Source organism: Tachyglossus aculeatus, chromosome 23 (assembly GCF_015852505.1).
Source record: "Tachyglossus aculeatus isolate mTacAcu1 chromosome 23, mTacAcu1.pri, whole genome shotgun sequence".
Lineage (NCBI taxonomy): Eukaryota > Metazoa > Chordata > Mammalia > Monotremata > Tachyglossidae > Tachyglossus > Tachyglossus aculeatus.
The window spans coordinates 27,148,005-27,174,485 of NC_052088.1; the positions used below are offsets into that span (position 1 = coordinate 27,148,005).

The 26,481-nt window shown below is 43.5% G+C and overlaps 1 long non-coding RNA gene across 2 annotated transcripts; it reads right to left on the reverse strand.

Moving 5' to 3' along the window:
* On the reverse strand, positions 1-26,446 carry LOC119944819. 2 transcript variants are annotated; one of them, XR_005455965.1, is made up of 3 exons: positions 26,368-26,446; positions 5,938-6,062; positions 1-69 (listed from the first exon to the last, which is right to left on the reverse strand). It is a non-coding gene; the product is annotated as an uncharacterized LOC119944819 (long non-coding RNA). The 2 variants fall into 2 exon arrangements; XR_005455966.1 differs by lacking the exon at positions 26,368-26,446 and adding an exon at positions 14,522-14,691.
* Positions 26,447-26,481: the final 35 nt, after the last annotated feature.

The window sequence follows — 26,481 nt, forward strand, 5'->3', positions numbered from 1 at the left end:
CCACGCTCTATCCACTAGGCCACGCGGCTTCTCTGACGGAAACGATCACAAGATGATCATGATTAGATTCTAACGAGAAAAACAGAGAAAAAGTCATCAAGATTAAGAAATCAACCTTAGGAAATCAAATCATAATACGGTCAGGGAACTATCAGTAAGATCCAACAGGAAAATAAATCTGGTGATTCTACAAGACTACAGTTCTGTAAGTAAAGACCAAACTACTATTGAAAAAAAGTGCAAGAAATAAAAGATACCATAAGCAAATTAAACCAAAGTGGTCTTTGGAAGGCCAAATGACTTGACTTAGATTAGCATATTTTGGACACATAATCAGGAGGACTAGTTCTCTGGGGAAGATACTAATGCTAGGAAAAGTCCAGACATGGAAGAGGCAGACTGGCAGCTAGATGGATAGAGACCATAACAATGATAACAGAAGAACCACTGGAAAGGTTGAGGATTATGGCAGAGGATAGGACCGTCTGGAGAAATTAAATCCATGGATTTGCTATGAATCAGAAATGACTCAGCACTTAATAATATTAAAGAATACTTAAAAATAAAGTAAAGAATCATGAAGGGCACGTTGAAAAGTTATGGAAAATAGAAATGAGTTTGGATCACTGAAAGTACTATAAAAGGTAGCATGATTGTGTAAAGAAAAGATTAGAAAGGTGAAAGAGAATGGAAATGTAGCCAAAACCACGGGGGCGGTGGGGTGGGAGGGGGATGTATTTAGTTTTATAAGACAAAGAGGAGGATTAAGGAAACTATTGAATACATACAGACCTAGATGGAAAGATTCTCTAAGGCCAATCAATAGCAATTATTGAGAACCTACTGTATTTGGGAGAATACAAAAGAGAAGACAGTCTGTGCCCTCAAGGAGAGTATAGAACATTCTAGTGAATATTCATAATGAAATAACAGGGCATAAAAGATGCGTACCTAAATGCTAGTGGAGGTGGTGTGATCACACTTGCTTAGATGTCAGGGGAGTGCTGAGGTGACAGCTGCTGGGGAAATAATTTGAGAAGATTAGAAATTAATCAGAGAAAGGTCTCTTAAAGGAGACGAAATTTAAGGAGGCTTTGGTGATAGGGCGGTCTATGAACTGGGATTTGACGGGTAGGAGTTCCACAGGGAGGATGTGGAAAAAAGGTTGGTGGCAAGATAGAAAAGAATGGGACACAGGGCTTGAGAGGTGTGAAGAGTGAAAGCTTGGAGTTGTTTGAATACCTTAAAACAAATGGTAAACAGTTCCTGCTTGATGTAGAGAGAAATGGATTTTATCAAAGTAGAACAAGGTACAATGATTTACAAAAATCACCAGGGAAGCAAAGTATGGACTAGATGGATTAAACAGGGGTGAGACAGGAAGGTCAGGGAGGAGGCTGATTTGAAAACCAGATACAAAAGGGCTCCTAAAATGACAAGAAAATATATAGGAGGCTCAATTAATTACTTTCCTGAGAAGACAGAGATATCTCACACTCAAATTTTGTTTTTATAGTAGACAGGTCAGAGAAACTGGATCAAACTACTGTTACCACAGAATATTTTAGATGAAATTGATAAATTCTACGTAAGCAAAACAGAATGGATTCTGTCCCAAAGTTCTGGGGAGCGTGGAGGGCAAGTTGGGGAACTCCAGAAGATCCAGAAAAGTATGTAATGCATCATTGTAAGTGGCCAGTGTACTAGCAGTCTGACAGATTTCATGAATATCTTCATCTATAAGAACAGCTTGTGGGGATTACTGGCCGTAAGAATATCAACAGCCAGGCCTAGGGTTAGTTTGTTATTGGACAAGCACTTTAGTACAGTATGAATGTACTAAGAGCAGACATTTCACTCCAACTGGGTGATGGTTTCCGAGGAGACGCGAGCTGCGGCCCCGGCACCATTCCTCTCCCTGTTCAATGATTGATCTGTAGGCCTTTCTTAACACGGAAGCTTTCGATTCCCAGGCCCAATTTTCTCCCTCCCCCTGCCATCCATATTCCAGCTGCTCCCAGACTTTTTCCAGGAGCATTTTGGGACATCAGACTAAGATCATCTGACTGTTTCGTTTGGGCAATGGCACTTAATTGTAGGGATCACTTTAATTTTTATCTAAACTTCCTCTCACCTCATTCCTATCACTCTGTGGACGATTTTATATAGCAATCCATCCTTGTCCTTTCTCAATCCTTCCGCCCCCTAGAAGCTTCTAAACCTTCCCTGATCCTTGTGGCATCTCCAGAACTCACTCAATTTCTCACCTATGTTCCTCTTCCCCTCCTCCCTTCTGCGTCACCTTTATTTGCTCCCTTTATTCAGCACCCCTACCAGCCCCACGGCACTTATGTCCATAATCGTAATTTTTTCTCTCATGCCAAGGACTCAAAAGGGCCACATTTTCCCCAACAAACTTGTAAACATATCTAAAAACTAACAGGAATGAGCAGGTAGGAAGTGTAATTCTCTACTCCCTGATAAATGTTACTTGGCCTACTCAGCTTCTTTGGAGGCTCTCTATGGGCAGGGAATGTGTCTACCATCTGTTATACTGTTGTACTCTCCCAAGCGCTTAATACAGTGCTCTAAGGTCTCCATAAATAACATTGATGATGATGATGATGATAAGGGAGAACAGGACAGGCCACTAAAGCAACTTCGCAGGGAGGGCAAATCCAGAGAGGAATATAATCTGGAAATGACATATTAGCAAGTTGAGAAACCCAAGGATCAGGGGATGGGGGAATGGGGAGGATTCAGGGTGCAAATTGACCTGGGCTGTAAAATCTTTGAGGGCAGGGCGCTAGATTTTAGTTTATATTGTGTATTCCCAAGTGTTTAAACAAAATGTTCCGCATGCAGATAAGAGCTCAGAAAATACTGTTGATGGTGACGGGAATAATAATAATAATGGCATCTATTAAGCACTTACTATGTGCTTAAAGCACTGTTCTAAGAACTGGTGAGGTTACAAGGTGATCAGGTTGTTCCACAGGGGGCTCACAGTCTTAAATCCCCATTTTCCAGCTGAGGGAACTGAGGCACAGAGAATAATAATAATAATAATAATGACATTTATTAAGCGCTTACTATGTGCAAAGCACTGTTCTAAGCGCTGGGGAGGTTACAAGGTGATCAGGTTGTCCCATGGGGGGCTCACAGTCTTCACCCCCATTTTACAGATGAGGTATCTGAGGCACAGAGAAGTTAAGTGACTGGCCCAAAGTCGCACAGCTGACAATTGGCAGAGCCGGGATTTGAACCCCACAAACTCTGACTCCAAAGCCCGTGCTCTTTCCACTGAGCCACGCTGCTTCTCTAATCAATCAATCAATCGTATTTATTGAGCGCTTACTGTGTGCAGAGCACTGTACTAAGCACTTGGGAAGTACAAGTTGGCAACTAATAGAGACAGTCCCTACCCAACAGTGGGCTCACAGTCTAAAAAGCAGAGAAGTCAAGTGACTTGCCCAAGGTCACACAGCTGACAATTGGTGGAGCAGGGATTTGAACTCATGACCTCTGACTCCAAAGCCCGTGCTCTTTCCACTGAGCCCCGCTGCTTCTCATGCTTCTTCCTCCACCTTCTCCGCCCCCTTCTAGACTGTGAGCCTGTGAGCCCACTGTTGGGTAGGGACTGTCTCTATATGTTGCCAACTTGTACTTCCCAAGCGCTTAGTACAGTGCTCTGCACACAGTAAGCGCTCAATAAATACGATTGATGATGATGATGATGATGTGGGAAGGCGGGATAATGGCAAGAGTCAATTGGTAGGAAGCTGTGAAGACGTCTGGCTGGGATCACGTACAGAATGTGACGTGCTGAGAAGAGGAAGTAATAGCTGAGAGATGGAGTAGGATTTGTGAGTGGCGAGAAGCGGTAGGACCAAATCTAGTAGTGATTGGGAGGCAGCTGGAGTCACACAAAGCAGGAACACAACTGACTAAAGATGATAGTTGATAAGATGGCATCCCTTAGAGAAGCAGCGTGGCTCAGTGGAAAGAGCCCGGGCTTTGGAGTCAGAGGTCACGGGTTCAAATCCCGGCTCTGCCAATTGCCAGCTGTGTGACTGCGGGCAAGTCACTTCACTTCTCTGGGCCTCAGCTACCTCATCTGTAAAATGGAAGCTCTCTTCCTCCCTTCAAGGCCCTACTGAGAGCTCACCTCCTCCAGGAGGCCTTCCCAGACTGAGCCCCTTCCTTCCTCTCCCCCTCGTCCCACTCTCCATCCCCCCCATCTTACCTCCTTCCCTTCCCCACAGCACCTGTATATATGTATATATGTTTATACATATTTATTACTCTATTTATTTATTTTACTTGGACATATCGATTCTATTTATTTTATTTTGTTAGTATGTTTGGTTTTGTTCTCTGTCTCCCCCTTTTAGACTGTGAGCCCACTGTTGGGTAGGGACTGTCTCTATATGTTGCCAACTTGTACTTCCCAAGCGCTTAATACAGTGCTCTGCACATAGTAAGCGCTCAATAAATACGATTGATGATGATGATGATAAAATGGGGATTAAGAGTGTGAGCCCCCATGGGACAACCTGATCACCCTGTAACCTCCCCAGCAGTTAGAGCAGTGCTTTGCACATAGTAAGTGCTTAATAAATGCTATTACTATTATTATTATCCCTCAATGGGGTTTCCACTACAAGCAGATAAAAGGCGATCTCCCACTTAAGCAAATTAATACACAGGGTTTGGGGAGAATGTTTATCATCTGCTCTTCAAATAATCAATGCATTAAAAATGTAAGCTGTTTTCTGAGTGGGTCTTAAGCATAAAATACTAGCTACAGGCATGGAGTAATTTGCAGTAGCTAACAGGTAAATAACAATAAGATCACTGTCTTTTGCAGAGGTGCCACAAGAATAAGACAATAAATAAAATTACCACTTTCTGCCTCAGGTGACCTATTTCTACTCTTGGATGCATCGCAATCATTTCATTTTGATGACCCAAACGCAAAAGAAGTGTAGAAACCTATCTGGAAAATGACACTAAGGTTGTGACACCAACTAACAAAGGCAAGAACATTTAAAGTTAACCTGACATTCAATTCTAATAACCATCTATCATGGTTCTCTTTTTTTAAAAAAGTGACTATGAGAACTAATGATATAATGTCAGCCTCCTTTGAATTTCCTGAATTTTGTCATTTGGTGTTTGTGTCACAGCCTTAATGTTATTTAAATGTACCTTTTAGATCTATTATTGAAAAAAAGGATCAACTTTAGGACACAAGGCTTTGGAACAGCAATGCTCAAAGCACACTGCATTTTTGTAAGCCATTTTATTAGAAGTAGTGCATAAAACATATGCTGTTGACAAATCTAATTCATTAAACGGGAGATGGATGCACTTTAAAATAACTGGCTGGCATCATTATCTATGGTTTCTTTTACAAATTATTCTTCTTTTCCCTTTTGACTGAACTTGTCACCGGTCCCTTTGCAGAGTGTGAGAGTTATTCCTTATATTCCACATGTTTAGACAAGCCATAAGTTAAACAAGCGGCAATGCTTCATTTTTTCAAAATGAGAAAGAAGCGTGTAACAGAAATGCTTTCTGATTATTTCATTGATTTGCAACTAAAGACAAGTAGAGTCAGCCACCATTTCTGTTCTAAAAAGGGCAAAGGAAGTTAAAGCGCTCAGTAGGTGGGGAAACCAAAAAGAAATTAGAGAGAGAAGCATAGCGACAGCCCTGCTTCACTGTCACATGGAAGACGGGCTGAGAATTGAATTGCGCTTCCCAGTTGGGTAAATCGTAAGGTTGATAGCTGGCTGGCACACTGACTTTTCACAGGAAAATGCTTACTGCATCTCTTTCTTGAAGCTCAACATAATACAATTAGGGCAGCCTCCAAGGGAGCTGAGTGGGCAGGGTAACATTGATCAGGGGGTAGAGAATTAGACTTCTTACCTGCTAATTTCTGTTAGTTTTTAGGTATATTTCCAAGTTTGTGGGGTGAAAATGTGGCCCTTTTGAATCCTTGGCATAAGAAAATTCTTTCCAAGATGCGTGACGCTAACTCTGGGATGTACCTCCTAAAAAATGAATGAACAAAGCAAATAAGCTAATTAATTCATCTGTCTACTCTAATTTTTTTTCCTCAACGTGTAATCTAAAACATTATGGGGTTGTTTTTTTTTTTATAAAAGCATTTATTAAGCACTTACTATGTGCCAAGCACTGTTCTAAGCACTGGGGAGGTTACAAGGTGATCAGGTTGTCCCACGGGGGGCTCACGGTCTTAATCCCCATTTTACAGATGAGGTAACTGAGGCACAGAGAAGTTAAGTGACTTGCCCAAAGTCACACAGCTGACAAACGGCGGAGCTGGGATTGAGTCAGGGGGACTCTGGCTAGAAGGTACAGGGTCAGATGCATTCATTCACTCGTATTTATTGAGCGCTTACTGTGTGCACAGCCCTGTACTAAGCTCTTGTATCGGCAACATATAGAGACGGTCCCTACCCAACAACGGGCTCACAGTCGAGGAAATAAGATGGGCAGAAGGTAGGAGACCAGCAGTTCTGATTTGGGCGGGTCACTCAATAATGATGGCATTTATTAAGCGCTTACTATGTGCAAAGCACTGTTCTAAGCGCTGGGGAGGTTACAAGGTGATCAGGTTGTCCCTCGGGGGGCTCACAGTCTTAATCCCCATTTTACAGATGAGGGAACTGAGGCACAGAGAAGTTAAGTGACTTGTCCAAAGTCATACAGCTGGCAATTGGCAGAGCCGGGATTTGAACCCATGACCTCTGACTCCAGAGCCCGGGCTCTTTCCACTGAGCCATGCTGCTTCCCCACTGTCTCACCATCCGACAGGCTTAAAGCGGGACCCATTGTGGGTCTCATTTTAGGCTATGGTGGAAGTCAGAACCCACCAAACTAGTTCTCTTCCTCCCTTCAAAGCCCTATTGAGAGCTCACCTCCTCCAGGAGGCATTCCCAGATTGAGCCCCTTTTTTCCTCTCCTCCTCCCCACCCCCCTGCCCTGCCTCCTTCCCCTCCCCACAGCACCTGTATATATGTTTGTACAGATTTATTACTGTATTTACTGTTACACATTTACTATTCTATTTATTTTGTCAATGCTGTGCATCTAGCTTTACTTCTATTTATTCTGATGTCTTGACACCTGTCCACATGTTTTGCTTTGTTGTCTCTCTCCCCCTTCTAGCCTGTGAGCCCGTTGTTGGGTAGGGACCGTCTCTATATGTTGCCAACTTGTAATCAATCAATCGTATTTATTGAGCGCTTACTGTGTGCAGAGCACTGTACTAAGCGCTTGGGAAGTACAAGTTGGCAACATATAGAGACGGTCCCTACCCAACAGTGGGCTCACAGTCTAAAAGGGGGAGACAGAGAAAAAAACCAAACATACTAACAAAATAAAATAGAATAGATATGTAGAAGAATAGAATAGATATGTACAAGAATAGAATAGATATGTACAAGTACTTCCCAAGTGCTTAGTACAGCGCTCTGCACACAGTAAGCACTCAATAAATACGATTGAATGACTGAATGAACCCCTCAGCCACCCAGCAAAGGCACTGGAAATGGTAGTAGCAGGAATGGTACTGCATCCCCCCTCCTTCCCTTCCCCACAGCACCTGTATATATGTATATATGTTTGTACATATTTATTACTCTATTTATTTATTTATTTTACTTGTACATATCTATTCTATTTATTCTATTTTGTTAGTATGTTTGGTTTTGTTCTCTGTCTCCCCCTTTTAGACTGTGAGCCCACTGTTGGGTAGGGACCGTCTCTATATGTTGCCAACTTGTACTTCCCAAGCGCTTAGTACAGTGCTCTGCACACAGTAAACGCTCAATAAATACGATTGATGATGCTGATGATGAATGGTAGCTTACCACCAGTCGAGAAAGAAAGAGTCGACTTCCCCCTCCTCTTCTTCAGCAATGACAAAGCAGCCTGCACGGCGGATGAACGGGCCTTTCTAGATACAGAGTGGTCAGAGTTTCCAGAAATTCTGGAAACTCTCAATCCTGGTCTAAATGGGGCACTTTGGGGTGGCCAGGAGGGCATAGCTACCTACTACATGCCAACCCTGCCTGGTTGGTGATGCTACTGATGAGAGGTGAAAGTCACCTGGCCCTCCAAAGTGGGCAAAAATGTTGGGGTTGGGCAGAGGAGAGGGCAATTTGACCATGGCAGCAGAGATAAGTGTTCGACTCCAACGCTTAGAACAGTGCCCAGCGCTAAGAACAGTCTTTGCACGTAGTAAGCGCTTAACAAATGCCATCATTATTATTATTATTACTTTCCCCACTTTCCCCTTGCTTTCCCTCTTCCTCTCCCCCTCCCTTTTTGTCTCTGCCTTTTTTTTCCTGTTCATGTTTCCTCCCCCTCCTTTGCTCTCTCTTCCTCCATTTCTGGCCACTTCCCCTTCAAGGTCAATCAATCAATCAATCAATCAATCGCATTTATTGAGCACTTACTATGTGCAGAGCACTGTACTAAGCGCTTGGGAAGTACAAATTGGCAACACATAGAGACAGTCCCTACCCAACAGTGGGCTCACAGTCTAAAAGGGGGAGACAGAGAACAGAACCAAACATACCAACAAAATAAAATAAATAGGATAGATATGTACAAGTAAAATAAATAAATAAATAAATAAATAGAGTAATAAATATGTACAACCATATATACATATATACAGGTGCTGTGGGGAAGGGAAGGAGGTAAGACGGGGGGATGGAGAGGGGGGTGAGGGGGAGAGGAAGGAAGGGGCTCAGTCTGGGAAGGCCTCCTGGAGGAGGTGAGCTCTCAGCAGGTCCCACACCACTTAGCGTCACCCGCTTTTGTGCCCCATCTCAGCTGGTTAAGACATTGTGGCCGTGTTAGTAGAAGCATGAAACACACCATCAGGGCACAGGTTCCTGTCACTGAGGAAGTGAGCGACAAAGTAGTTCCATGTTAATTTAAAATAAAATTATTTTACTGAACATTTGGTACTTTAAAAAGGGTATTCACCCATGTCCCTGTTTTAGAATGATTCACTGAGACTTTCTGTCCCTTTAAAAACTCACTAGGAATATAATAATAATAATAATGATGGCATTTGTTAAGCGCTTAGTATGTGCAAAGCACTGTTCTAAGCGCTGGGGAGGATACAAGTTGATCAGGTTGTCCCACGTGGGGCTCACGGTCTGAATTCCCATTTTACAGATGAGGGAACATTCAGCGTGGTCAATGGAAAGAGCATGGGCTTAGGAGTCAGAGGTCACGGGTTCAAATCCCGGCTCCGCCACTTGTCAGCTGTGTGACTTTGGGCAAGTCACTTTACTTCTCTGTGCCTCATTACCTCATCTGTAAAATGGGGATGAAGACTGTGAGCCCCATGTGGAACAACCTGATTACCTTGTATCCCCCAGCGCTTAGAACAGTGCCTTGCACATAGTAAGCATTTAACAGATGCCATCATTATTATTATTATTATTCAGAGCAAAAATACACATTTACAAATCAATGCCAGACATTAGAGGGATGGGTTGTGTTAACAAAGATTTAGTATTATAAATACTTAGAAATACACAATAGCTCTGGCATGAAACTAGTAAATAGCATTCAAGACTATCGTCGCTCTTTGTACTTTCATCTATCTTCCCCTTCCCATGTCTCCTAGACTGTGGAGATACTGTTTTACATTTCAAGAACATATTTTAGTTGTCGAATATGAGTAGTTCATCATAACCATAATAATATTTATTAAGCAAAGCTAAATGCCAAGCATTCTTCTGGGGTGGACACATGGTAATCAAATCAGACCTATCCCATACAGGACTCACACTATCAATCAATCAATCAATCAATCAATCGTATTTATTGAGCGCTTACTGTGTGCAGAGCACTGTACTAAGCGCTTGGGAAGTACAAGTTGGCAATATATAGAGACAGTCCCTACACAACAGTGGGCTCACAGTCTAGAAGGGGGAGAGAGAGAACAAAACAAAACATATCAACAAAATAAAATAGAAGAGATATGTACAAGTAAAATAAATAGAGTAACAAATATGTACAAACACATATACACTAAGAGGAAAAGCAAGTATCCTGTCCCTATTTTACAGATGACGACACTGAGGCATCGAGAGGTTAAATGATTTGCCCAAATCAATCAATTTATTGAGCGCTTACTGTGTGCAGAGCACTGTACTAAGCGCTTGGGAAGTACAAGTTGGCAACATATAGAGACAGTCCCTACCCAACAGTGGGCTCACAGTCTAACGTCTGGCAAGCCAGAAGCAGAGCTGGGATTAGGACCTATGTCTGAATTGAATTTCCATGCTCTTAGAACAGTGCTTTGCACATAGTAAGCGCTTAATAAATGCCATGATTATTATTATTATTATTTCTACTAGGTCGTAGTAATCATCATGCCCCTTCTGCAGATGGTAAACTTTTCAAAAACGAGCGGTACCCTCCTCCCCAAATCTGTTCCATTCTTCCCATTTTTAACTGGTTCTTCCCATTTTTAACTGGTCTAAAAAGTTTTCATTTCACTGCCCAGCCCTGCTAATCCCCCCGCACCCCCTGCTCTTCAAATCCCTTCGTGTGTGACTGGGGCAGCCCCAGAGGCTCCCCCTCCACCATGATCCCAGGGCCTGCAAGAGATGCCACTTCACCCTCCAGCAGTCATTACTTGCCCCACTGCAGGAGGACTGGAGCCCTCTCCCACCTTGGCAGGGCAGGCAGGAGTTGAAAAACACCTGGAAGAAGCCGCTGGAATGCTGAGAAGGTTCAATCAATCAATCAATCAATCGTATTTATTGAGCACTTACTGTGTGCAGAGCACTGTACTAAGCTCTTGGGAAGTACAAGTTGGCAACATATTGAGACGGTCCCTACCCAACAGTGGGTTCACAGTCTAGAAGGGGGAGACAGAGAACAAAACAAAACATATTAACAAAATAAAATAAATAGAAGGTTGTGGCGACTGGGCTAGGAATGGCCCTGCGGGAGACTGAGAAACCTGGATATTATTCCCTTTCCCATAGGAAGCGCAGCAATTACTGTTTCTATGGTTGTCCTTGTTTGATTCATTTTTTTTCCAAATTATTACGCTAATCTTCCCTTGTGTGTTCATCACCGATCCCCCCCTGCCCTTTCCCGACTTTTAAATTGTGACCCCAGGGGCCAAGGACAGTCTCCAGAGGATTAACCTTGCACCTTTCCCCAGTGCTTAATACAGTGCTTTGTACAGTGTTCACCAAATAATAATATTTATGATAAGACACTTTGCTAAACATTGTTCTGGCATTAAAAGGAAGCAGGTCAGGATTCAGTGGAAGTACAATGCAAAAATAAAGATACAACTTTTAACAGTTCTGATTCAACATTAATTTAGCCACCCAATACTTAACACCTGAAAGTTAATTCCACATGGGATATTACAAAACACTGTGGTCCAAAGCTGCTAAAATGACTTTTTTAGATCATCTGTAGAGTTCAATTACTGTCTTGTACCTATTAACAATGCTAATTGAGGCTTGACTGTATTTTAATCTCTGCACATATTAAGGTAGTAAATATATTCACAGTCATCATTATATACTACACTCTATTAATGGTGTCAAAAAGAGGACATATCTGTCTGACACTAAGGTTCTAAAGTCTTCTTCCCTATGAAACTTGCCTAATTTCTTCAAATGTCTTCATGTCTTTCTCCTCATTAAGATAACTGTCACAACACTGCTTGTGTATTAAAAATATACAATTAACATGGGGAAAATAAAAAATGATACTAATCTACTGAGAAAAAGTTATCCAATTAAATTCTTTAGGAATCATTTTAATGTCATCTCTATCATCCCCACATTAACTAAAACCACACGGATGACCTACTACTATCAACAAATTAAACTGGGTCAGAGAGACAAAAGTCTGCCTCTAAGCCCACACCACATTTCTGTTTCATCAATTTATTGGTATTTATTGAGCACTTACTCTGTGCAGAGCACTATACTGTGAACTTATACAATACAATGGAATTAGCACACATGTTCCCTGTTCACTTCTGCCCAAATCTCACAAAAGACATGTCAATTTATAAGAATTGAACAAATGCCATTACAGGGTCAGACCAATGGCCTATCCAGCCCAGGATTAGTGTGATGGTCACTCTCCTTGACATCCATCTTATATAAAAGCCTTCTAGTCATATATAATGTATAATAATACCAAAGAGTTATAACTGCCTTTTTAATTTGAAAATGGCACAAATGAGATCCATGTGCTTTCCTTTCCAACAGTTCCTTAAACACTCCACACATGTCAAGATGTGTTTCCTTTTAAACTGCAAGCTCCTCGAAGGCAAGAATAGAGTCTCCCTCCTCTACTGTACTCTCCCAAGAGCTTAAACAGTGCTCAGCACACAGTAAGATTCAATAAATACCACTGATTGATTGCACCATGTCATAAGCCCACCAGGTAAAGACATCTGATTAACTGGTTTAAAGGGAGACAAGATATATTCATAACATTTTTTCTGGCTCCTTTCCCATTTGGGGTGGACCAGGAATCTAATCAGGACTTCTCAAAAACCCAAGGTTCTTCAAATAGATGCTAAAGAGGTGGCAATTCCAAGTGACTTACATCTTGAGCTGTTCAGACAATCAATAAATGGTATTTGGGGGTGCTACTGTGTACAGAGAGCCCTGTAGTAAGCAATTGTTATACTGTATTCTACAAGCGCTTAGTACAGTGCTTTGCACGCAGTGAGTGCTCAATAAATACGACTGAATGAATGAATGAATTGGGAGAATACAATGAAGTATATACACATGACCCCTGCCCTCAAAAAGTTTACAATCCGTGGACGAGACAGACACTAACATAAATTATAACTAGGAGAAGCAAAATAAAAGGATTTGTAAATAAGCGTGCTGGGATGAGGGTGGGCTGCCTATTTGCACAAACCTTCTGTTTAAAGTGGGGTGGGAGGATGGGGAGAAAAAAAGAAATATCTAATGTCGCCTATAGGCTAAGGCTTATATATTTTTTCCGGAAGTGGGAATGGTTTGCACTGAGCCATCCACATTCCCTGCCTTGGTTTCCCGTGACTCAAAGCATGTGCTGGGAGATGATCCAAGCGCTTAGGACAGTGCTCTGCACTCAGTAAGCGCTCAATAAATACGACTGATCCACCTGGGAGACTCTCGTAGTGTGGCCCAGTGGAAGGACCATAGGGCTGGAAGGCAGAAGACCTCCGTTCTAATGCAGGCTCTGACATTTGTGCGCTGCGTGACCTTCGGCAAGTCCCTAAACTTCTGTGGGCCTTAGTTTCTTCAACTGTAAAATAGGGATTTGTCTGTTTGTTTGTGTTTGTTTTATTTTTTTATTTTATGGATTTATTTGTCCGTTATCCCTCCTGCTTAGACTGTGAGCCCCAGGTGGAACAGAGGCTTCTCTGACCTGATTATCTTGTTCCTGCCCCAGCAACTAGTCCAATCCTTAGCACGTAGTAAGCATTAACAAATACATCAGTTTCAAGACTTTTTCTTATACCAGAGACAAGGTCAGGCCAATCCGTGTTTACTCCGATACTGTGCACATCTTGATCTGCTGGAATAACATATCAATATTTCTGCAATGTTGCTTGTAGTCAAGGTCCTTGAGGAAATATCATTGGATGAATAAAATACGTGTGCTTATGCATCTTTTGCCGATTTGTACTTCCCAAGCGCTTAATACAGTGCTCTGCAAACAGTAAGCACTCAATAAATACGATTGAATGAATGAATAAATCAATCACTTTCCCAATCTGAAGAGTTATTCTTTTTGCAAACACAAGCCCATCCAACATGGGCTTGTTGAACTGGTTTAGAGTATTTGAGTAAGGCTTTTGTCTTCCATGTGTGACAAGATAGTTTTGGGATGGACACATTTTACAAATCTAAGTACTGAGTTTACACAAGGACAATATTAACAATGGAAAAGGAAATGCCATCTATCATGTTAGCCTGTGAAGAAATGAACATCTAACCTCTATTCATTGCAAGGAAATGATAATTAATCACAGAGAACTGTGTTATTTCTGTTACCCAGTTTTGATAGTGGACAGAACATGCTTTCCCAGGAACATATTCCGACAATTCCTGATTATATCCTTAATAAGGGCTCCCTCAAAAGCGTTCCTATACTGAGTGTTCTACCCTGGCCACAATTCTGTTAATTTATACATTTTCCATGACAGAATGGAGTTTCATGATATCCTCTGATTTTAATGGCATGCATCACAAATGCTGAGATAATTAACCTACTTATCCCTTCTCTACCCTTTATCTCCAAGCCACAGTCCAACAGGGTAATGTAACACAAAAGATGGATTTAGTTATTCACAATAACAATATCAAAGCAGCAAGAACATATATATAGGAAACATAAGAACCAATATCAGATAAACCAAATAATAATTTATTCTAAACCCCAGGTAATTTCCAAAGACAATCAAATACCTCACCTCATACAAATAGACGTTTGCATTTCTGGTAGCCTGAACTGGAAGCAATTATTCAGTCCTCAAACCTCTTTTACAGGTCTGCTTCAAGGTGATTTCAACCTCCCTGGAACTTCGTATGATTTTTCAAATTCAGGTATTTCAACCTCCCTGGGACTTCGTATGATTTTTCAAATTCAGGTATCTTCAAGTATCTTTCAAAAGAGATAATCACCTTTGACAGAACTTTTTTTTTAACCCTTTTCTGTCCACTATCAAAACTGGGTAACAGAAATTGGGGCACAGTTCTTAGTAATGAATGATCTTTTCCTAGCCAAAGAAAACATTAGATGTTCATTCTGATTATGCTGATAGGCCCTACTACCTCAGAAACTGTCAGACCTTCTGAAATCAATGGTCAAAATGTGTAGCATAAAGTTACACTCAGCTACAGAAGTCAGGTGAGCCTGAGTGCTAGGTACTTACTACAGGGTTGGGAAAATAAAATAGAAGATTGACACGTTTCTTGCCCTCAGGTTTACAATCTAAAGTGGGGAAAAAATACCAGATTTCTTACAGAGATCCAAAAACCCTCTGAAAGATCAAGTAGAAGCAGGAGGCGGTACAGTCAAAAAGCCCCCCGGAAAAAAACCTTTAATGTGCAGATACATGTATGCAATTCCAACCTTACTGTATTTAGTTCTTAGCATTCCTGGCTCCAAACTCTTGCTTATGTTCTTTCCACCTGGAAAGCCCTCCCCTCTTCTAATCTGCAAGACCACAGTTCTTACCATCTCAAAGCCCTTCTGAAAAATCCATCTCTCCCAGGCATTCCCTGTGGAAATGACAAAAGGGAAAAGAAGCAAAAAAGGACGACAGATTTTTGGAGTCCTTGACTAACCTGAGGTCTAGTCTCATTTCATTTGGGCACCAGCCACTGGGTTCTTTTAATTTTCACACATGATGAAGACAAGTATGATCCCTAGGGTGGGTGACTGCGCGAGCTGTGGAGCTCTTCCTCCCTTAAGAACTTTTAAACAAGGACAGATAGGTAGGAATGGGTCCTTTAATCATTTTAAGGTTAACGTGAGACTTGGTCATCCGAATTTTGAAAGTAAAGATGTTTTAAAATCTAGCAATGCTTAAAGTTAGAGTTCGATTTTTCTGATGAAGGTGTCCTCTATGAAGAATGTTCACGTAAGCAATTTCGTCAGGTCAGGTCCTTTAGGCGAGAAAGGTTATATTCCATCTAGCGGCACCAAGGTAAACCAAAAAAATCTAAATTCCATGCATCAAGTTTGAAGTATTCTTTGACTTCACCTCTGAATTACCTTCTACTTGAAAATACTTTTAATCTTTATTATATTTACTTGCCGATACCTGTCAATCAATAGTGATTATTGAGTGCTTAATCTTTGCAGACCACTGAACTACTAAGCACTTGGAAGAGTACGAGTTAGTATACAAAATACCTCCCTCAAGGAGCATACAATCTAACAAGGAGGCAGGCACTGAAATATGATTACATGGTTGCTCCAGCACTTAGAACAATGCTTTGCACATAGTAAGCGCTTAATAAACGCCATCCTTATTATTATTATTATTATTATTATTAGTTGAACCCTAAGACTGGCACTACTCAGGACCTGGGTTCTGGTCCTGGTTTTGCCGTTTGCCTGCTGGGCAACTTTTCTGGGCCTCAGTTTTCTCATCTGCAAAATGGGGATTCAATACCTGTTCAATACCCTCTAGGCTGTAGGCTGGTTGTGGGCTGGGAATGTGTCTGTCCTATTGTACCCTCAGAGGGCTCAGTACAGTGCTCTCACACAGTAAGCGCTCAATAAATACAACTGACTGACATACCTCCTTCCCTTCCCCACAGCACCTGTATATATATATGTACAAACAAATAAATACGTACAAACATATACATACATATATATGTTTGTACGTATTTATTACTCTATTTATTTATTTTACTTGTACATATCTATTCTATTTATTTTATTTTGTTAGTATGTTTGCTTTTGTTCTCTGTCTCCCCCTTATAGACTGTGAGCCCACTGTTGGGTAGGGACTGTCTCTATATGTTGCCAACTTGTACTTCCCAAGCGCTTAGTACAGTGCTCTGCACACAGTAAGCGCTCAATAAATACGATTGATGATGATGATGATGATATTCATTCCAGTATGTCTGCTGTGCAGCCTTACACATTGTAACAAAAACGTATTAAAGTTCAACATTTTCATTTGACTTGACTTTTTTTGGTTTTACAATAATTTTATTCTACTATATATAGCCTTAAATTGGGAAGCAAAGTAGCCTAGTGCAAAGAGCACAGGCCCAGAAGTCAGAGGATCCGGGGTCATTCTTTCAATCAAATTAACTGAGCGCTTACTGCGTGCAGAGCACTGTACTAAGCGCTTGGGAAGTACAATTCAGCAACAGAGACAATCCCTGCCCACAATGGGCTCACAATCTAGAAGGGTTCTAATCCCAGCTCTGCTGGTTGCCTGTTGTATGACCTTGGGCAAGTCACTTAACTTCTCTGTGTCTCTTTTTCCTCACCTGTAAAATAGGGATTAAATCCGGTTCCCTCTCGTGTGGGCCAGGGACTGTGTCCGTCCTGATTATCTTGTATCTACCCCAGCACTTAGTACAATGTATGGTGTATATTAAGCACTTGAATACAAAAATAGTGCTAATGAAATATTGTTTTGGCTTAGTGAATTACAGCAGTTAAAAGGTTAGTCAAATGCTAAGCATGCTCAATACATACAACTGACCAACAAACGGTGGTACAACTGCTCTTGGAATTCTGGCTGCAGATCTGTTTGCCAAATATCAGAAGGAACGGAATATTCTTGGAGGAGGTATAGAGAAAGGAACCAAGATGATGGGAGGACTGGAAAGCTACCCTATAATAACTGACTAAAAGGTTAGGACTCTTGTGATTACAGAGACAAGAGGCTACAATTGTCGTTCACCAAATCGCACACTTCAAGGCCAGGGGACGCACTCAGTGACACCTGAAGGTGGGAGATTCAAAATAAATCAAAGAAATCACTTCATACAAGGGGTAGCAAATAAATGGAATTTGCTATCTCAGGAAATTATGCAGATTCAAGAGGATTTGCATAAATTCAAGAACATGAGGCCGTAATGGTTGCTGATAAAGAATCGAGAGTTCCTTCATGGGTTGTTTGGCTTTTCATTTTGCATTTTTTGCAAGAAACAGAGCTGCTCATTGTAAAACCAGATTAAGAGAATATGTTTGTCACCCAGCTCTTCCTCTAGCCACCCTTGTCTGCTCGCCCTACCGGTACACTTCTTTTGGATAGGCCCAAAGGATTATCTCATCTTTTGGGCCCATCTTTTCAAATCCCTTCCCTATTTCATTCATTCGCTCATTCAATCGTATCTACTGAGTGCTTACTGTGTGCAGAGCACTGTACTAAGCACTTGGGAAGTACAAATCATCAACATATAGAGCTGGTCCCTACGAAACAATGGGCACACAGTCTAGAAGGGAAGACAGACAACAGAACAAGACAAGTAGACAGGCGTGAATACCATCAGAAAAAACAGAATTATAGCTATGTACACATCACTAATAAAATAGAGGAATAAATATGTACAAATATATACAAGTGCTGTGGGGAAGGGGAAAGGGATAGGGATTTATTTGTTCGTCGTGGGAGAAGAGACAGAGTAAGAAAAGATGTTAAAATCCTATTCTCAATGCAAGTCCATTTTTTTTGTTGGGAGAGAAAAGGGAGGGAATGAACATGTGATGTGGAATTAGAAAATATGACCTGTGAGTTATACAATCTGAGTTGCTCGGCAACCTTAAATGATACGTCACTTGCTACTAAACTGTAGGAAAACTATGAATTCAGACCCTTTCCCACTTGATCCCGCCAAGTTGCTCCTCTACTGCATTCCAGAAGAAGTATAATGCTTTGACATTGAGACACATAAAATCATTACAATTCTTTTGGGACAGCCTATATTCATCCCCTCAATTCTGATTAGTCGGTGAGTGCAGAACGTTTGGATATTGTGGAACGTGTTTGCTTAGAATAAGTGACAGGCACAATTGCCTTGAGGGTCATATGAGTCAAACACAATAGGCTTTGCTAATGCTCAGCAAATAATAACAATAAATAATTTCTTGTGGTGTGCCACAGGGTTCTTCTATCTTGTCCAACCTACATATAAAGCTGCTCTAAGAGATAGGGAGACATTCTGGGCTCTTGCCCCATCAATATGCTGATGACACTTAGCACTCTATATCATATTCAATTGGTTCCTTCACTGCCAGTGCTATATTTCCCAGGCAAGTGAGAAGCAATGAGCTGACTTGAGCCCAAGAAATGACACACGCCTGCTTGGTAAAGGAAAACTCCTCAAGTGGATGGTGAGAAAAAGCGGAGATTGTCTTTACCCTCTTTTGACAATTGTGGGCAATTATTTGTATGTCCAGGTTGCAGTGGTATTGGTCTTGGCCAGAAATGTCCATTATCTACCCTCTTTGTTGAAAAACATCATTATCAAACTCTAGGGGTTCATTCACTCGTTCATTCAATCGTATTTATTGACCACTTACTGTGTGGAGAGCCCTGTACAACTGTACTTGGAAAGTACAATTCAGCAACAAATAGAGACAATCCCAGTCCACAATGGGCTCACAGTCTAGAATAGGGGAGGAGAGATGAGGGGGCACCCAGGTTACTCCTCTTAAAAATATGTGGGGGGGGCCTTAGGTCTTGTAGAAAAGTTTCATTGGATTAAGAATCTCCATATAGAGTTGCTGTGGAGCCAGACACCTTCACACCCGCTAATTTCCGGCTCTAGGGGAAACCCTAGCCAAGTTGCAGGTTTGGCCTGGTAATTAGCATTTCTATTAATTAATTAATTTATGATGGCATTTATTAAGCGCTTACTACATGCAAAGCACTGTTCTAAGCGCTGGGAAGGATACAAGGTGATCAGGTTGCCCCACATGGGGCTCACAGTCTTAATCCCGATTTTACAGATGAGGTAACTGAGGCCCAGAGAAGTTAAGTGACTTGCCCAAAGTCACACAGCTGACAGTTGGTGGAGCCGGGATTTGAACCCATGACCTCTGACTCCCAAGCCCGTGCTCTTTTAATCAATCAATCAATCGTATTTATTGAGTGCTTACTGGGTGCAGAGCACTGTACTAAGCACTTGGGAAGTACAAGTTGGCAACATATAGAGACAGTCCCTACCCAACAGTGGGCTCACAGTCTAGAATTTCTGTATTTCTATATGGGTACAGGTTGGATGTGAGTAAGGAGCAGGCAGTGACAACTTGCCAAGAACAGTAAAAATCAAACTCCAAACCTTTTCAATTGCTCACCGGCAAAAAGAAGTGGGGTAAAGATTCACAACTCCCAGGTGGAAACTTTTCAAATCAAGAGCTGAAGACACTTTAGCTCACTACCTGAGAATCTAAACTACCTTCACCAAGTTATGGTAAATAGCTTTTATTTGCCGATATGGTCGGGTACAAAAATGGAGAGTTTGTGAGTTGGGTTTAGTGGGACCCTTTCATCCTGCTGTAAAACTAGGGGAAACTCGCTCACCTGCTCACAAATTGGCCCAAAGTCGTTCCTCCTTGAAAAGGCTAGTCTTTTGGGCAAGTTGTGCCTTCAGGGAGATGAGAGAACTGTTATGCCTTTCACCAGGTAACTGATATCTTCAGTTCGGGCCAGCTTCCCTACCAACAGAACGGCAAACTGATTTAGTAGATGCCTAGAGAATCAACAGCATTGCTCCTTTCTCAGGCCAGGCCGGCAAGCTTCTTAACCATTCATTTAAATCTGCCACCTTAGGCTACTTTCACTAATAGCCTAAATGTCCACCTGTAATTAGGTTCCCCTAGCCCCACCACACTGCAGAAATGTAGCAGAATGCTACTCTTACCTCCACTTTCTTTAAGTGCAACGAGAAGCAATGTGGCCCAGCGGAATGAGCACAGACCTGGGAGTGCGAGGATCTGGATCCTACATCAGTTCCAACAGGCACCTGCTGTGTGACCTTGGGCGAGTTGCTTATCTTCTCTGTGCCTCAGTTCTCTCATCTACAAGATTCAATACCTGTGCTCCCATGTGAGCCCCAAGTGGCACCTGATTATCTTACTTCTATCCCAGTGCTAAATACAGTACTGGGCACATAGTAAGTGCTTAAAAGCTATTATTATATCGTCATTCTAATCCTGGCTCCATCACTCGTCTGCCGTGTGACCTTAGGCAAATCACGTCTCCGTGCCTCAGTTTCCCCAACCATAAAATGGAGATTCAATATCCGTTCTAGACTGTGAGCCCACTGTTGGGTAGGGACTGTCTCTATATGTTGCCAATTTGTACTTCCCAAGCGCTTAGTACAGTGCTCTGCACACAGTAAGCGCTCAATAAATACGATTGATGATGATGATTCTCCTACTTAAGACCGCCTGCCCCACGAGACACGGGGACTGTGTTCGACCTAATTAACTTGCATCTACCCCAGCGCTTGACACATAGTAAGCTCTTAAATACCATAAAAGGTCTTATATTAATAAATCAAATTTTATTTTCATCAGAGAAAACATCTCTCTCCTCGCCCACGGCGATCAGGAGAGATAACATGCGTCTATTGAAAAATGTATTCTAGTAAACAAGGGATAGTTTCTTGGAAAGCAGTCCAAAAGTAAAATTACCCAACAGAACTAGTCCTCTTGGCTTCAGTGTCACACAGATCTTTCCAAAATGTCTCAATAGTTATCTTTTTGTCCTTGGGTGCCCCACGTTGCAGTGACACTGGTCATAGCCAGGAATGTCCTTTATTTACCCTTTTGGTTGATAAAATAATCAACCCCTACGGGTTACTCTTTTTAACCTGGAGGGTGAGCTATCAAATTTTAAGACAACAAGCTTAAAGCAACAATAAGAGCCATGTTGCTCACCTGGAACCAGCGGATGACAATGGGGGCATATAGCAGATATAATATTCCTTGGAATAATTTATAATCAGGAAAGGTGTCTACCACCTCTGTTATACTGTACCCTCCAAAGGGCTTAGTACAGTGCTCTACAGGGCACGGTAAGATATCAATAAATACATTTGATTGATTGATAGAGAATGAACAAGACTCAACAACACATACACCATGGGAAGAGACCAGATTGGAAGGGTCGTGGCCATCCGCTAATTTTGCAGATAATAAATTTTGTTACCTTAAGGAATGCCTGAAAGAGGAGTGCCAAGAAGAAGAGCCCACTGATTAACAGATATTCCAGAAACTAAAAAGAGAGCAAGAGGGAACGACAACTGTTACCCTCACTTCTTCCTCATCTTTGTCCTTTAAGATATAAACCTCCCAAAGGCCACGGACCAGGTTTTATCCACACCGCGAAGCCTCCTCGGACGAAGCAACATAGCCTAGCGGCAAGAACATGGATTTGGGAGTCAGAGGATGACGTGGGTTCTAATCCCGGCTCCGCCACGTGTCTGCCTTGTGACCTCGGGCAAATCACTCAACTTCTCTGTGCCTCAGTTACGCCATCTGCAAAATGGGGCTTAAGACTGACAGCCCCATGTGGGACAACCTGATTACCTCGTATCTACCCCAGTGCTTACAACAGTGCTTGGCGCAGAGTAAGCACTTAAAAATGCCATTATTATTATTATTATTATTCAGCACCTCAGCGAATAATAATAATAACTACGGTATCCTTTAGGTGCTTACGGCGTGCCAGGCAGTACACTAAGTACTGTGGTGGCCGCACGCTAATCGGGTTGGACACAGTCTCAGTCCCCAATTTACAGAGGAGGTAACTGAGGCACAGAGAAGTGAAGTGACTTGCTTTAGGTCACTCAGCAGACAAGTGGCAAGGCCGGGATCAGAACCCAGGACGAAACCTCTAACGTAAAAGCTCCTCATGGGCCCCAATATTTTATTTTCCAGACAACTGGGCTGGCTGACCCATTCGATGGTCTAGGCCACCTCAGCCGGTGGCACTACCCCTCCTCCCCAGGTCTAGACATCATGGGGAGGACCGAACAGCCCTTCCTGGGGCGGGCCAGGATGACAGAAGAAGCGGAAAATGTTGGGTGAGCCCTCTGAAATTAGAGGAGCAGCACGGCAGAGTGGACAGAGCACAGGCCTGGGAATCAGAAAGACCTCCACTTGTCTGCTGTGTGACCTTGGGCAAGTCACCTCACTTCACTGAGAAGCAGCATGGCTCAGTAGAAAGAGCCCGGGCTTGGGAGCCAGAGGTCGTGGGTCCTAATCCCGGCTCTGTCACTTGTCTGCTGTGTGACTTTGGGCAAGTCCCTTCACTGTGCCTCAGTTCCCTCATCTGTATATGTTGCCAACTTGTACTTCCCAAGCGCTTAGTACAGTGCTGTGCACAGTCAGCGCTCAATAAATGCGACTGAATGAATAAAATGGGAATTAAGATTGTGAGCCCCACGTAGAACCACCTGATCACCTTGTAACCTCCCCAGCGCTTAAGACAGTGCTTTGCATATAGTAAACGCTTCACAAATGACATTATTATCATTAGTATTATTCTCTGGGCCTTAGTTCCCTCATCTGTCAAATGGGGATTAAGACTGGGACTCCTGTGGGGGGCAGGGACTGGGTCCAACCTGAATATCCCATCTCTACCCCAGCACTTAGAAGAGTGCCGGGCCCCTCGTAAGTGTTTAGCAAGTACCATTATTAATATTATAATTACAGCTGGGGCCTGGAAGGCTTGCGGTTCATTCAATCGCATTTATTGAGCATTTACTGTGTGCAGAGCACTGGACTAAGCACTTGGGAAGTATGAGTTGGCAACATCTTGAGACAGTCCCAACCCCACAGTGGGCTCACAGTCTAGAAGGGGGAGACAGACAACCAAACAAAACATGGGGACAGGAGTGGAGCATTATAATTACAGCTGGGGCCTGGAAGGGCTGCGGTTCATTCAATCGTACTTATTGAGCGCTTACTGCGTTCAGAACACTGGACTAAGCGCTTGGGAAGTACAAGTTGGCAGCATCTAGAGATGGTCCCTACTCCAGAACGGGTTCACAGTCTAGAAAGGGGAGACAAGCAACCAAAACAAAACATGGATACAGGAGTGGAGTATTATAATTACAGCTGGGGCCTGGAAGGGCTGCGGTTCATTCAATCGTATTTATTGAGTGCTTACTGCTTGCAGAGCACTGGACTAAGCGCTTGGGAAGTACAACTTGGCAACATCTAGAGATGGTCCCTACCCCACAACGGGTTCACAGTCTAGAAGGGGGAGGCAGGACATGGAGACAGGAGTGGAGTATTAGCTGGAGTCTGGAAGGCCTGCAATTCATTCAATCGTCTTTATTGAGCGCCTACTGTGTGCAGAGCACTGGACTAAGCGCTTGGGAAGTCCAAGCTGGCAACATCTAGGGATGGTCCCTACCCCAGAACGGGATCACAGTCTAGAAGGGGGAGGCAGGAGTGGAGTATTAGCTGGAGCCTGGAAGGCCTGCGGTTCATTCAATCGTCTTTATTGAGCGCCTACTGTGTGCAGAGCACTGGACTAAGCGCTTGGGATGTACAACTTGGCAACATCTAGAGATGGTCCCTACCCCACAATGGGTTCATAGTCTAGAAGGGGGAGGCAGGACATGGAGACAGGAGTGGAGTATTAGCTGGAGACTGGAAGGCCTGCAATTCATTCAATCGTCTTTATTGAGCGCCTACTGTGTGCAGAGCACTGGACTAAGCGCTTGGGAAGTCCAAGCTGGCAACATCTAGGGATGGTCCCTACCCCAGAATGGGATCACAGTCTAGAAGGGGGAGGCAGGAGTGGAGTATTAGCTGGAGACTGGAAGGCCTGCGGTTCATTCAATCGTCTTTATTGAGCGCCTACTGTGTGCAGAGCACTGGACTAAGCGCTTGGGAAGTACAAGCTGGCACCATCTAGAGACGGTCCCTACCCCAGAACGGGTTCACAGTCTAGAAGGGGGAAGCAGGACATGAAGACAGGAGTGGAGTATTAGCTGGAGCCTAGAAGGCCTGTGGTTCATTCAATTGTCTTTCTTGAGCCCTTACTGTGCGCACAGCACTGGACTAAGCGCTTGGGAAGTACAAGTTGGCAACATCTAGAGACGGTCCCTACCCCACAACGGGTTCACAGTCTAGAAGGGGGAGGCAGGACATGGAGACAGGAGTGGAGTATTAGCTGGAGCCTGGAAGGCCTGCGGTTTATTCAATCATCTTTATTGAGCGCTTACTGTGTGCAGAGCATTAGACTAAGCGCTTGGGAAGTACAAGTTGGCAGCATCTAGAGATGGTCCCTACCCCAGAACGGGTACACAGTCTAGAAGGGGGAGGCAGGAGTGGAGTATTAGCTGGAGACTGGAAGGCCTGCGGTTCATTCAATCGTCTTTACTGAGCGCTTACTGTGTACAGAGCACCGGACTACGCTGTTGGGAAGTAGAAGTTGGCAACATCTAGGGATGGTCCCTACTCCAGAACAGGTTCACAGTCTAGAAGGGGGAGGCAGGAGTGGACTATTAGCTGGAGACTGGAAGGCCTGTGGTTCATTCAGTCATCTTTATTGAGCACTTACTGTGTGCAGAGCACTGGACTAAGCGCTTGGGAAGTACAAATTGGCAACATCTAGAGATGGTCCCTACCCCAGAATGGGTTCCCAGTCTAGAAGGGGGAGGCAGGAGTGGACTATTAGCTGGAGACTGGAAGGCCTGCGGTTCATTCAGTCATCTTTATTGAGCACTTACTGTGTGCAGAGCACTGGACTAAGCGCTTGGGAAGTACAAATTGGCAACATCTAGAGACGGTCCCTACCCAACAGTGGGCTCACAGTCTAGAAGGGAGAGGCAGGAGTGGACTATTGGCTGGAGACTGGAAGGCCTGCGGTTCATTCAATCGTCTTTATTGAGTGCTTACCGTGTGCTGAGCACTGGACTAAGCTATTGGGAAGAACAAGTTGGCAACATCTAGGGATGGTCCCTACCCCAGAACGGGTTTATAGTCTAGAAGGGGGAGGCAGGAGTGGACTATTAGCTGGAGACTGGAAGGCCTGTGGTTATTCAATCGTCTTTATTGAGCGCTTACTGTGTGCAGAGCACTGGACTAAGCTATTGGGAAGTACAAGTTGGCAACATCTAGGGATGGTCCCTACTCCAGAATTCACAGTCTAGAAGGGGGAGGCAGGAGTGGAGTATTAGCTGGACCCTGGAAGGCCTGCGGTTCATTCAATCGTCTTTACTGAGTGCTTACTGTGTGCAGAGCACTGGACTAAGCGCTTGGAAAGTACAAGCTGGCAACTTCTAGAGACGGTCCCTACTCCAGAACGGGTTCACAGTCTAGAAGGGGGAGGCAGGAGTGGAGTATCAGCTGGAAACTGGAAGGCCTTTGGTTCATTCAATCGTCTTTATTGGGCGCTTACTGTGTGCAGAGCACTGGACTACGCTGTTGCGAAGTAGAAGTTGGCAACATCTAGGGATGGTCCCTACTCCAGAATTCACAGTCTAGAAGGGGGAGGCAGGAGTGGAGTATTAGCTGGAGACTGGAAGGCCTGCGGTTCATTCAATCGTCTTTATTGGGCGCTTACTGTGTGCAGAGCACTGGACTAAGCTATTGGGAAGTACAAGTTGGCAACATCTAGGGATGGTCCCTACTCCAGAACGGGTTCACAGTCTAGAAGGGGGAGGCAGCCAACCCAAGAAAACATGGAGCCAGGCCGCCTGGTTCCTTTTTCCTGAAGGCCCGGGCCCCTGCCCCGCTCCCACCAGTCGGCCGCCAACGGGGGAGCGTGGAGGCCGCTCAGGGCCAGAGGAAACGGGGCCGCCGTTGGTCACTTACCGGGCGGCCTGGTCCACTTTGGCGGGCCGCCGTTAACCGTCTCCCTGGCGACGGGGCGGGAGCATCCTTGCCCTGCCCACCGGAAGTGCTCCCAAGCGCGCACTTCCGGTCCCG